Genomic DNA, 15,255 nt, shown 5'->3' on the forward strand with positions numbered 1-15,255 from the left:
ACGTCTTAACGTCACACTCCCCCGTCTGAGAAGCGAAGCGGAGCACGAGCCCGAGCCCAGGCCCGGGCCCGGGAAAGTAAAACCGCCAGACTGGGAGACGCTTCATTACCACTCAGCTTTAAGGACCCACATCCAACAACCCCATGTGTTTCGGCTGTTTCCTAAGACCCCCATATGGGACAGGCCTAAGTGTCCTCCCCTCATCCCTCAGAAGCCTGTTTACGTCACTGCGCCTTTAAGAGACTCATATATGTCAATAACAGTCCTGCATTTGCTAACGCAGAGCACAGTAAACTACAGTAAGCCCTCTTTAGGCCTGCAGAAGCCTTACATGCAATAATCTACACCGCCATACCAAAACATTATGACCACCCCTTGGAAGGATCTCGGCCCATTATGTCAGCTCCACTTACCATATAAGAGTTCTGCAATTACAGACTGCAGTCTGTCTGTTTCTCTGCATACTCTGCCATCAGCCCCCTTACACCCTGTTCCTTCAGTGGTCAGGCACCCACAGGACTGACCACCACAGAGCAGGTAGGTAGTGTTTAGGGTGGTGGGTCATTCTCAGTGACTAGCATTACCCATCTAACCAAATGCAGCTGAAGATTTAACTCTTCGTGTTAGGGCCTAAGTGCACGAGTGGTCACTGCAGCACCCAGTGAGCATAAAACCACACTGAGCAGCAGAGGAAGCGGCAACTCGCTCTCATAGCCTTCAACACCTAGGCTGGGCAGTTAAATATAGACTATTCTGTGGGTGAACACCCCCATGGGAAAGTAGCCTGGGGGTGAATGAAAATTAGCATCAGCAGATATGCACATGAAAAAAGGCATTGGCCCACAATTCACACATCTGTGTATCCCTCATTTTTAATGAGGGAACCGCACTGACATGCAGTTAGGCCCAGGCTTAATCCAGGTCTATGTAATCAGCCCTGGAGGTCTACAGTTATTGGGTTTTCTTGGGTTGTGAAGCACTGAAACTACCGTGTTATGAATTGTGTGACACTGAATGATTAAATGTGCTGTAAGTTATATTAGTGTGAAATCCCGCCTCGGTCTACATGCGTCTTTACCTTCAGATGCTGCTTCTGGATCTCTCTGGTTGTCCAGAAATGCATGTGTACAGCCGTCCATAAGGGGGCGCATTTAAAGCATGATCTCAGATTTCCGAGAGTACTTGGGTGAAGAGTAAGAGGAGTTTTTAGTCTATTCAAACTAGCTGAGGTTATTCTGGAGTAAATAGTGAAGTACTTTTGTAAGTCGCTCAGGAGAAGAGCGTCTGCTAAAAGCCATAAATGTAAATGTAAATTTGTATTTATGACAGTGGTGTAAAAGGAAATGCCACCTGCTAACAGTAGGGGGAGCCCAAGAGCTTTAGCCCCAAACGTCTCAGTTCCCACTAGTGATGAACAGAGTGTAAAGGTTTTAACGCAGTATATAAAAAAGGTCACTGGCACTCTCTCTTCTGCCTTTCCTGAGCTTCTCTCATTTGCAGTCTTTTGTGGAAAACAGCATCAACTGTCAGCGATCAAAACTCACCGTTTTCAGATCAAAAGCAGGTAGGATTTTGCCCAAGGTCAGGCTTTACTCTGCGTTAATAGCAGAACCATATGTGCTGCTGTGTACAGTGGCGTGTGTGAACGTTTGGGAAGCCCTGCTCAAAATATCTCTAGCTTTCGAATGGTTAGGTGAGTAAATATATATATATATATATATATATATATATATATATATATATTTGTAACTTTATGCCTTTTGGAAATCAGACCGTCTTTTACTCACCTAACCAACCAAAATATGAATATGAATAAATACCCAAACAATTTCAATGATGAAAGTACCGTTTTACAGAGTATTACAGCTTATAGATGCTTTACTAAGTACTAGGGCTGCAACAAAGGACTGTTTTATGGATTGAATAATCCACTCAATACTGAAACTAATAATCAATTATTCAGATTACAAATCACTCAATTACCAAATAACTGAGGTGTGCAGCTATCAGCTTTCACTTAGCCTGAGGTTGCTTTACGCTTTTGCTAACTAACAATGAAGATGAATATCTTATTCAGAACCTTCCTGCTAATGTAAGATAAAACTAAGAAAACTAGCTTTTTCCTATTAAATATCATGAATATGATAAAAAACGAACTCAGAAATCAGTGTAGAAATCAAGGGTTTTAATTCTAGTATCAGTGTTCAATTCCTGACAAGTTGAAAGAAATCAGTTACGGAAACTTGAAATCAATGTTAAAATTCTGACAATAAGTGTTAAAATCCTAAAATCAGTGATGAAAAATAGAAATCAGTGTTGAATTTCTGGCAATACTGTTGAAGTCCTGAAATCAGTGTTGAAATCCAGGAATCAGTGTTCTAATTCTGAGTTGATGTTCTAACAACACAGTTTAAATCTTAAAATCAGTGATAAAATATTGAAATCAGTAATGAAATCCAGAAATCGGTGTAGAATTTCTGACAATCCAGCTGAAATCCAGAAATCAGTGTTCAATTTCAAGTTCAATAACATCAGTGATTAATTAGTAATGCAATTAAGAATCAGTGTTCAATTTCTGACAATAGTTAAAATCCTGAAATCAGAGCTGAATTTCTGAATACAGTTAAAGTCCTGAAATCAGAGCTGAAATCCTAAAATCAGTGTTGAAATGCCCAACCCTACGTCCAGACGCATACCTCTCAATGTAACAGATTTCCTAACAGTCTAATTAATGATGTAATTACAGTTAAACAGTGCAGCAACATGACCATTATCCTCTAGACGTCTAACACAGGGTTAACACAGACAGATGCTTACTGCACCACCTCATGGTGTTCCTCATTTCCACACACGCTCCTTTTTCATTACTCCACCTATTTCAAAGGCACGTCACCCTGAGGAGCGGCGATTAGTTCTCTAATTAAACATTAAAGTCCGGTTCTGTCCAATCCTGTCTGCACTATTTAACTGCTGATTGGTCAACTCCACCAATAAACGCCAGAGCTTCAGCAGCCCTATCAATACAATTAGCCACAGCGCTGTGCCCATGCCAGTCAAATTACACAATTAAGTGTGACTGGTAATAACACGTAATTGGTCACAATCATTGTGCTTTATAAGCTAATGATGCATCACCGGGGGGTGGGGTGGGGTGGTGGTGGGGGGGGGTGGTGTTGGGGGGGCAGACAAAAGCCTTCACACTTTCACACCATGGTGTGGTATTGATTAGAGGGAACAATGGAGTCACAGGGGTCTCGGCCATGGCCGCGGGCGAATGAAAGGGGGGTTGGAAGGGGGGTCTCTGGGTCTTTGAGTAAGGCGGGGCAAACAAAAGGATTTCACTCCCTACACTAACACTCCATATGGGGCCCAACACTGCAGCCAGCGTTCATCCATCTGCATCTCCGACACTCGGTGGTCCGGGTCACATGGAAGATTCCTCCACTAGCTGAACATCCTCGTTTAGACTGGAGAGGTGCATGCTGGCTCCTTCCTCTCCCTGATATTCTAGCGTGTGTGAGAGTCAGGAATGGGAGACTCAGTTCATCACGGAGAAGAAAGAGAGATTAAAGGTCTGAGCTACAGACCGGCTACACAAACCTTCAGCAACTCACTGCAAACGCTGCAAAATCAGGCGAATGAAACTGATACAGTAACTGATTACAATTCAAGAGTTTTGTGTTTTTAGAGCTAGCTGAGCTCAGGTTAGTCTAACGTTCTCCACAAGCCACACTGAGCTCCTACTAAAGGAGCTGCAGCTAAAAAATATGACTGAAAATATGAATATGAATAAAGACCCACGCAATTTTAATGAAGAGTTCATTCATTATTTCAATCTGGAATCAGTGTTGAATTTCTGACAAAACAGTTAAAGTCCTGAAATTCAGAAATCAGTGTAGAAATTCAGAAATCAGTGTAGAAATTCAGAAATCAGTGTTGAAATTTCAGTGATGAGTTCATTGGGGATTTCAACTGTGATTTCAGAATTCCATTATTGTGGTCCCACCATGAGGGAGACTGGGGTTTGATTCCCGGTCTGGGTGACTATGCTGCGCTACACCAATAAGAGTCCTTGGGTAAGATTCCTAACACTACACTGACCCTCTGTACACTGACCCTCTGTACACTGACCCTCTGTAATACCAGTTACTTTGTAAGTCGCTCTGGATAAGAGTGTCAGCTGAAAATGCCATAAATGAAATTTCAGGATTTCACTGTGATTTCAGAATATGAACACTGATTTCAGGATTTCACTGTGATTTCAGAATATGAACACTGATTTCAGGATTTCATTGTGATTTCAGGATTTCACTGTGATTTCAGAATATGAACACTGATTTCAGAATCTCAACTGTGATTTCAGAATATGAACACTGATTTCAGGATTTCACTGTGATTTCAGAATATGAACACTGATTTCAGGATTTCACTGTGATTTCAGAATATGAACACTGATTTCAGGATTTCACTGATTTCAGGATTTCAATGTGATTTCAGGATTTCAATGTGATTTCAGAATATGAACACTGATTTCAGGATTTCACTGATTTCAAAATATGAACATTGATTTCAGGATTTCACTATGATTTCAGGATTTCAATGTGATTTCAGAATATGAACACTGATTTCAGGATTTCACTGTGATTTCAGAATATGAACACTGATTTCAGGATTTCACTGTGATTTCATAGTTTTAAAAAAAGTAAAAGTAAAAGTAGTTCAAAGCTGACTTCCCACATTTTATGTCAGTGATGTCAAATCAAATCCAATCAGTAAATCAGTCATCAGGATTTAAACACTAATTTGAGTAGTTGAACAGTGATTTCAACTGTGATCTCATGATTTAAACACTGATCTCAGAAGTTCATCACTGATTTCAGGATTATAGGTTGATTGTAGAAGGATTTCAGGATTTTTACACAGATTTTAGGACGTCAGCACTTCAGTGAATCTGAAGTTCAGGAATCTGTATAGATCCTAAACACTGTAAAAGGGTTTACGGTGCTGATAACCCGCAGCACTGCAGGCTCTCGTTATTACCCCCTAAGAGCTGCGGCTGTTATGAACTGTTATGAGGCTGATATCTAGTCATTAGAGGGAAGGACTGAAGTGTGGGACCGCGATAGAACCTTCCTTCTAACTTTTTACAGAACCTTTTATTAAACAGATGAAAACGCCTCGCTGCGGGCCGAGGTCTGAACCCATACAAGAAACGAAGAACACGCTGAATAATTGAGAGGCTTTTGGCTGTGGTGATATTGGGCGTGATAGGAGTGCTAAGTAAGCGGAGTGTGAGATGTAGAGTGATATTGGCCTCATTAGCCGCTGTAGTAACAGAGAGTGTAGCGGAGTCGGGCAGGAGGGAGATTAATACAGATTATTAACAAGAAACACAGTAATCAGGAGTGTCCACATCCACTAATCCACACACACTGCTGACACACACACACACAGAGAGAGAGAGAGAGAGAGAGATGCACCTCATCCAAGCATTAACACTTTTATTTTATAACCCCGCTATAGAGGATAGAGATGAGGGGGGGGGCAAAAGAGAGAAAGACAGTGAGAGATGGAAGAGAAGAGAGAGGAGAGAGAGAGAGAAGAGAGAGGAGAGAGAGGGGTAGAGAGAGGGGAGAGAGAGGAGAGAGAAGAGAGCGAGAGAAGAGAGAGGAGAGAGAGAGAGAAGAGAGAGGAGAGAGAGGGGTAGAGAGAGGGGAGAGAGAGGAGAGAGAAGAGAGAAGAGAGAGAGAGAAGAGAGAGGAGAGAGATAGAGAAGAGAGAGGAGAGAGAGAGAGAAGAGAGAGGAGAGAGAGGGGTAGAGAGAGGGGAGAGAGAGGAGAGAGAAGAGAGAGAGAGAAGAGAGAGGAGAGAGAGAGAGAAGAGAGAGGAGAGAGAGGGGTAGAGAGAGGGGAGAGAGAGGAGAGAGAAGAGAGAGAGAGAAGAGAGAGGAGAGAGAGAGAAGAAAGAGGAGAGAGAGGGGTAGGGAGAGGGGAGAGAGAGGAGAGAGAGAGAAGAGAGAGGAGAGAGAGGGGTAGAGAGAGGGGAGAGAGAGGAGAGAGAGGGGAGAGAGAGAGAAGAGAGAGGAGAGAGAGGGGTAGAGAGAGGGGAGAGAGAGGAGAGAGAGGGGAGAGAGAGGAGAGAGAGAGAAGAGAGAGGAGAGAGAGGGGTAGAGAGAGGGGAGAGAGAGGAGAGAGAGGAGAGAGAGAGAAGAGAGAGGAGAGAGAGGGGTAGAGAGAGGGGTAGAGAGAGGGGAGAGAGAGGAGAGAGAGGGGAGAGAGAGAGAAGAGAGAGGAGAGAGAGGGGTAGAGAGAGGGGTAGAGAGAGGGGAGAGAGGAGAGAGAGGGGAGAGAGAGAGAAGAGAGAGGAGAGAGGGGAGAGAGAGGGGAGAGAGAGAGAAGAGAGAAAGAGAGGAGAGAGTGAGGGAAGAACAAGGGAAGAGAGAGAGAAAGAGAAAAGAGAATGAGGGAAGAGAGAGTGAGGAGAGAGGAGAGAGAGGAAAGAGAGGAGAGAGTGAGGGAAGAACAAGGGAAGAGAGAGTGAGGAGAGAGAGAGAAGAGAGAGGAGAGAGAGGATAGAGAGGGGAGAGAGAGTGGAAAAGAAGAGGGTGATGGGAGAGAGAGGTAGATTGAGAGAGAGAGAGAAAGAGAGAGAGAGTGGAAAAGAAGAGGGTGATGGGAGAGAGAGGTAGATTGAGAGAGAGAGAGAGAGAGAGAGAGAGAGAGAGAGAGAGAGAGAGGAAAGCAGAGGGTGATGGGAGAGAGGGGTAGATTGAGAGAGAGAGAGAGAGAGAGAGAGAGAGAGAGAGAGAGAGAGGAAAGCAGAGGGTGATGGGAGAGAGGGGTAGATTGAGAGAGAGAGAGAGAGAGAGAGAGAGGAAAGCAGAGGGTGATGGGAGAGAGGGGGGGTCTAGGAAGGAAGGAGGACAGCAGGAAGAGAGGGAAGAGAGGTTCCTCTTAAGAAGGATGGGCTGACGTCTGGCTGTGGAGTGAGAGGAGAGGGGAAAATGAATCAGAGGGTTAGCGACACGCCGCTAACGTCCCGGTCTGATTGTGTTGATACAAAAAAAGACTGATGAGAGCGGGAGAAAGACGAGCCCAGCACTTGTTCACGGGCGGAGAGGATCTGAGCGGAAACAGCGCACAGCGTTCACGATCCCACTCCCCGTAGAACCTCATCACAACCCCACCGCTGCCTCACGAGCACTCGTGTGTGAACACATAAGGCACGGAAAATGGAAATGACGGGAAAACAGGGGGAAGCAGTTTTGTTCTCCAGTTGCTGGAATCCATCTCTCTCTCTCTCTCACTCTCTCGCTCGCTCGCTCGCTCACTCTCTCCGCTTGCCTTGTTCTCGCAAAGCTTGGCAACGTGACGGAGACCGACCGCTGCGTGGACTTTTGGAGAAAACGAGCCAAATTGCTCGGAGACAGCTCCGGCTCTGCTGATGCCGCAGGCTGGCACACATCTGCTGCCGGGTAATTTCACTGAGGCGAGTCTGTCTGCGGCGCTAGCTCTCGGCTAGGCCCGGATGGTAAAATCATAATGATAATGACTGCAATCAAACATTTCTTCGATGCCGTTCTGCTCCACAGTCTGGTTTGATATGAACTCGGCAAGGAGTTGAACTCTGAACACTAGATGTCGCTGTGTGACCTTTCCTATCCAGAAGAATGGGGGAAGAAGTCTAGCCATTCACTCACGACAGCAGTAACCAGTGTTGATAGCTCCACTGACTGTAACAGGGGGAGAATGGCGTCTCCGTCATTCCCTCTCCGGGCCGGAACGCTGCTGCTGCTACTGCACTATGGAGAACCTCTCTCCAGAGCTGCTGTGTAACGCTGCCTAACCCAAGTCAAATTAGTGTATAATCCTGTAGTGTTACTCTATCGCCTCAGTCCACATGCTTCTCTACCTTCAGATGCTGCTTCTGGATCCCTCAGCTTGTCCAGAAATGCATGTGTAGAGCTGTCCATAAGGGGACGCTTAAAGCGTGATTTGTATTTACTGCAGTGGTGTAAAAGTGACTTACAGCTAGGGCTGGGCGATATGGTAAAACTATAATATCATTATATTTAAAGATATAAATACATCAGTATCGACAGATTGTTAAAAATTACATTCAAATACTCTCAATTTTTTGTTTTTCTAAATCTGCTGCACTTCATTCAGTTAAACCAGTCTAATAACACTGCCTGTACTATAACCTGCAGTTGGTCAGGGTTCCTTAACATAAATGATGTAATCTTGATAGACAGATATGCTTTTCTAAGAGAATATCTTCTATCACGATTACATAATTTATCACAATATGATAAAATATCATCATATTGCCCACCCCAGGTCAGCTACATGGCGTTTGTTTACAAATAAAACCCCACCCTTTTAGCAAAAAGAGCCAATCTGGTTGCGGTTTGGCAAGACCAAGCTAAAAAAACAACCTTTTTATTTTTATAAGTGGTTTAAAATATGTATTATTTGGAAAATATGGAGCGGTCATCTGACCTTCAGTTCCCAGTAGTTTGGTCTCTCGCCATTTACTGGAAATAACTGCCTGGTGGCGTTGCAGAGATGGCTGCTGAGTGGACAGATTGACCTGTAAGGACTTTGCTTACACTCCCCAACTGTAGGGGGAGCCCAAGAGCAAAACAAAATGTCATTTACGATATTTAACCATATATCCACGACAATATTCATAATTATACTGAAAAATATAATGGACAGCATGCACACCTTATAAGACGCTGGAAGTGACCGACACGACCAACACACCAACAAATGTCGGAGTAGAACTTCACAACAGGAAGGCTGGCTCTAACACACTGACCACAAATGACCACAAGAAGGGTCCATCCAACACTGTAAGAGTTAATCCAACACTGAGATATGCCACGTGCCTGTTCCACCCCAGTGCTCTACTTTCCTGACCCAGTCGGCTTTTGTGTGTGTGTGTGGGTGTGTGTGTGTGTGTGGGGGTGTGTGTGTGTGTGTGTGGGTGTGTGTGTGTTTGTGTGGGTGTGTGTGTGTGTTTTGTAATATTATCCTCTCGCCTGAAATCAGATGCCTTCACTCTGAACAGGCCGGAGCTCTCAAACACTTTCGGAGAGTTTGCGGCAAAGTCCGCCTACCCTCACAGTGTCCACTCATACAGCACTGACATCAAAGAAAGGCTTCAGTGATGAGGTCTGATTCACACCTCTCCTCTTATCGCTGATTGGACGAGATGTGCCGTCTGAAGTCTGACTCTTTAGTCCTGCGCTGGAGCCGAGAGGCTAACATTGGCCGCGTAGCTCCAGTGCCTGCTACGTAGAACAGTGACAACAGCGGACACTGACACGATATATGGACAAAAGTATTGGGACACCTGCTCAAGGAGTGTGTCCTGCTTTTGCTGGAGTAACTGTGTCTACTGTCCAGGGATGTCCAGGGCTTTCTGCTAGATTGTGGAGAAGCATCACTCTGAGCATCGATCTGATAGCATTCAGTGAGTATTAGATGGAGCACAGCTCAATACTGGGGGGCTTTATACCCCTCTAGCCCACACCTGGCATTAGGCAGCATGACGCCAATAGGTTCATGTTAATCTGCTCCAGAGAGTCCTATTCTATTGGTAATACTTCTCTACATCTGTGCCAGCAATGAATGCATTTATTAGAAGGGGAAGCCTCTCAAAACTATTTGGACATGCAGTGTTTTAGGTGATTTTTTATGTTAGGTGATGCCAGGCCTGAGCTAGATGGGTATGAACCCCCAGCATTGAGCTGTGGAGCAGTTGAGGAACTGTGTTCTCTGGAATGATGGTGGTGGTGGAGCTCCATCCAGTACTTTTGGGCTGAGTTGGGGAGTTGGGGACGATGAGGTGGGGAGGTGATCATCATCCAACATCCTAACCTCACTAACACCCATGTCGCTGAATGCAAATCCTCAAATCCTTCCAGCAATGCTCCAAAATCTGCAGGCGTCCCAATACTATTGTCTATATAGAACGCAACACTTCGAACCTTCTTTCAATTTACAAACTGAAAGTGGGTGTGGGTTTCTGAAAGCAGAAATGAGTGTGAGCTGCTGGGAATGGGTTTATTTATTATTTACAGACCTTAAATTTCACAGCGTGGTGAAGAAAACAGGGGGTCATGGTATGCCTGTAAACACAGCCATTTTATTCATTGTCTAGAACAACCAGTGAACCTGCTCGCATCTTCAGAATTTTATATAAGAGACGGTAAAATAATGGTAAATTCAAAAAATCCACATTCTTTAGAGACTACTTTACCTTACAACATCCTACATGTAACTTTCCACCATGAATGGACTTTAATACAGTTTAGTTAAATACAGTTTAGGCCAAAATATTCTCTGAAAACCTTCAGAAAACTATCATAACATCGTGCCAGACAGTGAATTCATTAGCACAGGTCTGATTTAGCTTCTCCAGAAGGCAGCATTTCACAAAAAACACCCCCAATGACAACGCTGCTCTTGGAGAGCCACCAACTATCTAAGTTGCAGTGGAACTATGGATGCAACCCTAATCCACTCCATCTGATCCAACTAACCGCAACCTGCCAAAAGGTAGCTCTCCAGGAGGTGAGCTGGAAACCACTGGTTTACTGGTTTACCTTAATTATCGACTTTTGGAAAGTTTCAAATTCCGCTTTTATATCAAGCATATGGAAAATATCTGAGATAGTCTGGATTTTGGAACAAGTATGCTTATTGGCTCACTGATGACAACACTAACGTAGGTACGAAAATTCTGTGTTGAATGAAATGGAATATTTCAGTACTCAGTAATTCAGTAATTAGTAATATCAAGTAATATCAATGTAACTAAACAGTATCATACAAGTACTGAATATCTACTGCAGACTAAAATATGGTGTTGAATGACATTGAGAATTTCAGTACTCAAGTAAAGTATTAAGTAGTAACAAGGTAATTAGTCAGTAGTGTAGTAGTAAGTACTGGATACCTACTTTAGACTAAATAATGGTTTTAAGTGACAGGGAACATATTAAGTACTCAGGTAAAGTATTAAGTAGTACCAATGTAATTAGTTGGCACCATAAAAGTACTGAATATCTACTTCAGACTAAAATATGGTGTTCAATGACATTGAGTATTTCAGTACTTGGGTAAAGTATTAAGTAGTACCAAGGTGAGTACTTGGTAGCACAAAAGTACTGAATATCTACTTCAGACTAAAATATGGTGTTTAATGACACAGAATATACCAGTACTCAGATATCAATTAGTTTTAAGGTAATTAGTCGGTAGCATAATAGTAAGTACTGGATATCTACTTTAGATTAAATTATGGTGTTGAATGACATGGCATATGACAAGTTTTAGTTAAAGTACTAAGTAGTACTAAGGTAATTAGCCAGTAGAGTAAAATTACTGAATATCTACTATATACTAAACATGGTGTTCAATGACACAGAATATGTCAGTACTAAGGTAAAGTATTAAGTAGTACCAAGGTAATTAGTCGGTAGCATAACTGTACTGGATATCTACTTTAAATTAAATTACTGTGTTGAATGACAGAATATGCCAGTACTCACCAAATTTGTAGTATCAAGTATTGTCATGCTAATTAGTCAGTAGCATAAAAGTACAGAATATCTACTACACACTAAAATATGGTGTTAAATGACATGGCATAATTCAGTACTCAGTTAATTAGCATTATTAAATACTAGATTATTAAAAAATAGATAGTATTAAATACTATCTGGGTAATTAGTCAGTATCATAAAAGTACTACTTTTAAGTACTATCTACTCAGACTGTTGAATGACAGGGAATATTTCAGTACTCAGGTAAAGTATTAAGTAGTACCAAGGTAATTAGTCGATAGCATGAAGTACTGAATATCTACCGCAGACTACAATATGGTGTTAAATACCATGGAATATTTTAGTACTCAGGTAAAGTATTAAGTAGTACCAAGGTAATTAGTTGGCACCATAAAAGTACTGAATATGTACTGCAGACTAAAATATAGTGTTAAATGAAATGGAATATTTCAGTACTCAGGTAAAGAATAAAGTGGTATCAAGGTAATTAGTCAACAGCATGAAAGTACTGAATATGTACCGCAGACTAAAATACTCTGTTGTATGACAGGGAATATTTCAGTACTCAGGTAAAGTACCAAGGTGATTACTTGGTAGCACAAAAGTAGTAGTATTAAGTATTAAGTATTAGTCGATAGCATAAAGTACTGGTATGTCTACCGCACACTAAAATATGGTGTTCAATGACATGGAATATTTCAGTACTCAGGTAAAGTATTAAGTAGTATCAAGGTAATTAGTTTGCACCATAAAAGTACTGAATATCTACTACAGACTAAAATACTCTGTTGGATGACAGGAAATATTTCAGTACTCAGGTAAAGTATTAAGTATTATCAAGGTGATTACTTGGTAGCACAAAAGTATTAAGTAGTACCAAGGTAATTAGTCGATAGCATAAAGTACTGAATGTCTACCGCACACTAAAATATGGTGTTCAATGACATGGAATATTTCAGTACTCAGGTTAAGTATTAGGTCGTATCAAGGTAATTAGTCGACAGCATAAAAGTACTTAATGACATGGGATTTTTCAGTACTCAGCTAATTAGAGTATCAAGTAGTATTAATGCACTTCGCCTGTACCATAAACGTACTGAATATCCAGTGCAGAACCATCACCTACAGTGTTGCCGTAACTCCTGAGTACCGGTTTGACTCCCACACTGTTACACTGATTCTCACAGCCGAGCGAAACCTCTTATTATTGCATTTCTCCTGACAGTGTTTTATGCAACACTACATTAATACCCACAGTGTTGATGAAAGACCCACAGTGCTGACTGAACTCTCACAGTGACCAGCTGGACTCCTGTATAAGCCCTGCTGCCTCCAATTCAGCAGTGGGTGTTGGTGCAGGTGGACCAGGCGCCCCTCCTTACACCCCCCCCCCCCCCCCCCCCACACACATCTCTGTGTCTCTCATCGGCGCTTGTGAAAACACCCGGAGCCACCGGGCGGAGAAAAATGCGAGCTATTCACCCTCGCCCGGCCAGCCAGGCCACAAAGGGTCAATGGCCAGCGTGATTTTTTTTTTTTTTTTTACGTAAGCCAGATAAATAACTCGGGTTAGCTCAGGTTTATGCCCATTAAAGTTCCCAGATGGCATGCAGCCTCACCCTGGGTGTCGACACAACACCAGAATGACACTAATCAACGTTTAATCAACTTATTGATAAGACCAGCGCGCTTAACAGCTCTCTCAACTAACTTCATACCGAATCTCACAATTCCACCTTAAATAGCGCTGCAGATACCGGCGCCTCCAGGCGACAGAACGCAGCCGCTGCCCCATTTAAGGTGGAATTGAAAGATCGACTATGAAGAACTCCAGATCGGTCTCAAAAGCACCACGCATGCCGTAAAACGTCTCTTACCGTCCGCAGTCGTCGATACGATCGCTGTGTGCCCCGACTGGAGGAATACTGGGCGGCAATTCTCTGTCTGGCCAGCTTTCCGTGTCTTGTGCGCGCTGAAGCGGCAGAAGTGCGTCCGCCGGAGGGTCCTCCACCCCCCGCTGCTGCTGCTGCTGGGAGGCGACGAAACGCAAACTTCTCCCGAGCAAAGGTACGGAACCCACAATGCAACACGTGGAGTTGGGTGGGAAAAAATTAAAAAATAAATAAATATTAAAAACACGGTCCAGTGTGTGGGGATGCGGCTGAGCCGACGCGCGTGGCAGCAGCGCCCCCCTTTGGTGCAACTTCACGAGTGCTTCACGAGAACCATAGCTAGCTACCTAACTACGCCCTATGTACAGTGCACACACACACACACACCGTGTGCTGAAAGTACCCGGACACCCCCTCCTAATTAGTAAAGTAGCAAGGCAGAGTGGGGTGGTCTGGAGCAACTCTCAATACTAAGCCCCAGCTAGAGGGGTGTAACCCCCCCCCCCATACCCCATCCCCACCCTAGTATTGGGATATGGAGCAGTGGAACTCCCATGAGCTCCATGGAGGTCTATTAACATCTCAACACAGAAGAGTAGGGGCTGTTACTTCAGCAAGGATTTCAGAAAGAGCAGGTGTCTACAAACTTTTGGCAGGTCTGTTTGCTGTTTTAGCAGTCGAACAAAACAAAGGGTGTGTCTGAATTTGCTGAATTTGACCCCTCGCCCCTCCCTGTGTGGTAAGCTAACAGGTCTGAGACATGAGCTCAGCCCATTCATCCATCTTCTTGTCCGATTCCTCTAGGAACCCCTCATGGACACAAGGGGACCACACCAAACTCCTCACAGACAGGATCCCCTGGAGCTGTGAGGCACACACACACACAAACACACACTCACACACTACCTGCTACACTCAGACCATAATAATTTGTTATCTAATATCTTAATTAGTTAATAACTCATTTAATTCCATTAAGATCAGGTGAGATCATGTCGAGCCCCTCAGGTATAGAGACTCAAAAGTAATTGGACAGACTTACATAAGCATACATTACACTGAATGCGTGTACATGCGCGTTTACATGCGCTCCCTGCACCTGTTCATAATCTGATTTCTGCAGACATCCGATTATTAGAGTGGTTGTGTAAACAGCATACTCTGATTTCTTAGACAGGAGTAAAGTCTGATGAGCTGGATTTTAGTAATCAGATTTCTCAATGATATAGGATTCTCATAACCGGAGTATTCTCGGATTTCTGCACATGCATGAAAGCAGACCCATCAGGTCACGTCTTACTCTGTGAGCTTATCGGCTGGTTGCAAAGCGGAACTCGATTGCTGTCTGACTCTATGTACTATTATCAGATTTCTCAAGTGCATATTAGCATGTTGCCGGTATCGGATTATGAAGTGCATGTAAACACCCTCATAGTTTGCTTTACTACCTGGTTGCAAATTCTTTGCCGTCAGAGACTGCCCGAAGTCTGGGGCGGGCACGGGACGGGGCCGGGCCAGGCCGGGACGGGGCCGGGCCCTGATGCTCTGCCAGGCTTTTTTTTTTTGTTTAACTGCAGCTGTAAATGTGCCTACAGGGTTTCTCAGATGTGTTTTAGCCATCTCTAATCTGGTCTTCCTGTGTTTGAGGTTTACCAGTTGTTGCATCTTGTGGTGAATTATCTGCAAGTGCTCTGGTAATATGAAGGGGATTTCCAGTTTTCATGGTGTTTCTCAGCTCATTAGTGTGAGAATGCACCACTTAGCAGATTTGGCCACTTCTTATGT

At 43.6% G+C, this 15,255-nt stretch overlaps 1 protein-coding gene across 2 annotated transcripts in view; it reads right to left on the bottom strand.

The window, feature by feature from the left end:
* plxnb3 (plexin B3) overlaps nucleotides 1–13,605 on the bottom strand; it is a 131,500-nt gene extending 117,895 nt beyond the window's left edge. For both annotated transcript variants that reach the window (XM_072681388.1, XM_072681386.1), the window contains exon 1: nucleotides 13,456–13,605. The gene's annotated coding sequence lies outside the window, so the exon portion shown is untranslated. The remainder of the gene's footprint in view (nucleotides 1–13,455) is intronic.
* Between the last annotated feature and the right edge of the window lie 1,650 nt (nucleotides 13,606–15,255).

The sequence above is a fragment of the Salminus brasiliensis genome, chromosome 6 (genome assembly GCF_030463535.1).
Source record: "Salminus brasiliensis chromosome 6, fSalBra1.hap2, whole genome shotgun sequence".
In the NCBI taxonomy this organism is placed as follows: domain Eukaryota; kingdom Metazoa; phylum Chordata; class Actinopteri; order Characiformes; family Bryconidae; genus Salminus; species Salminus brasiliensis.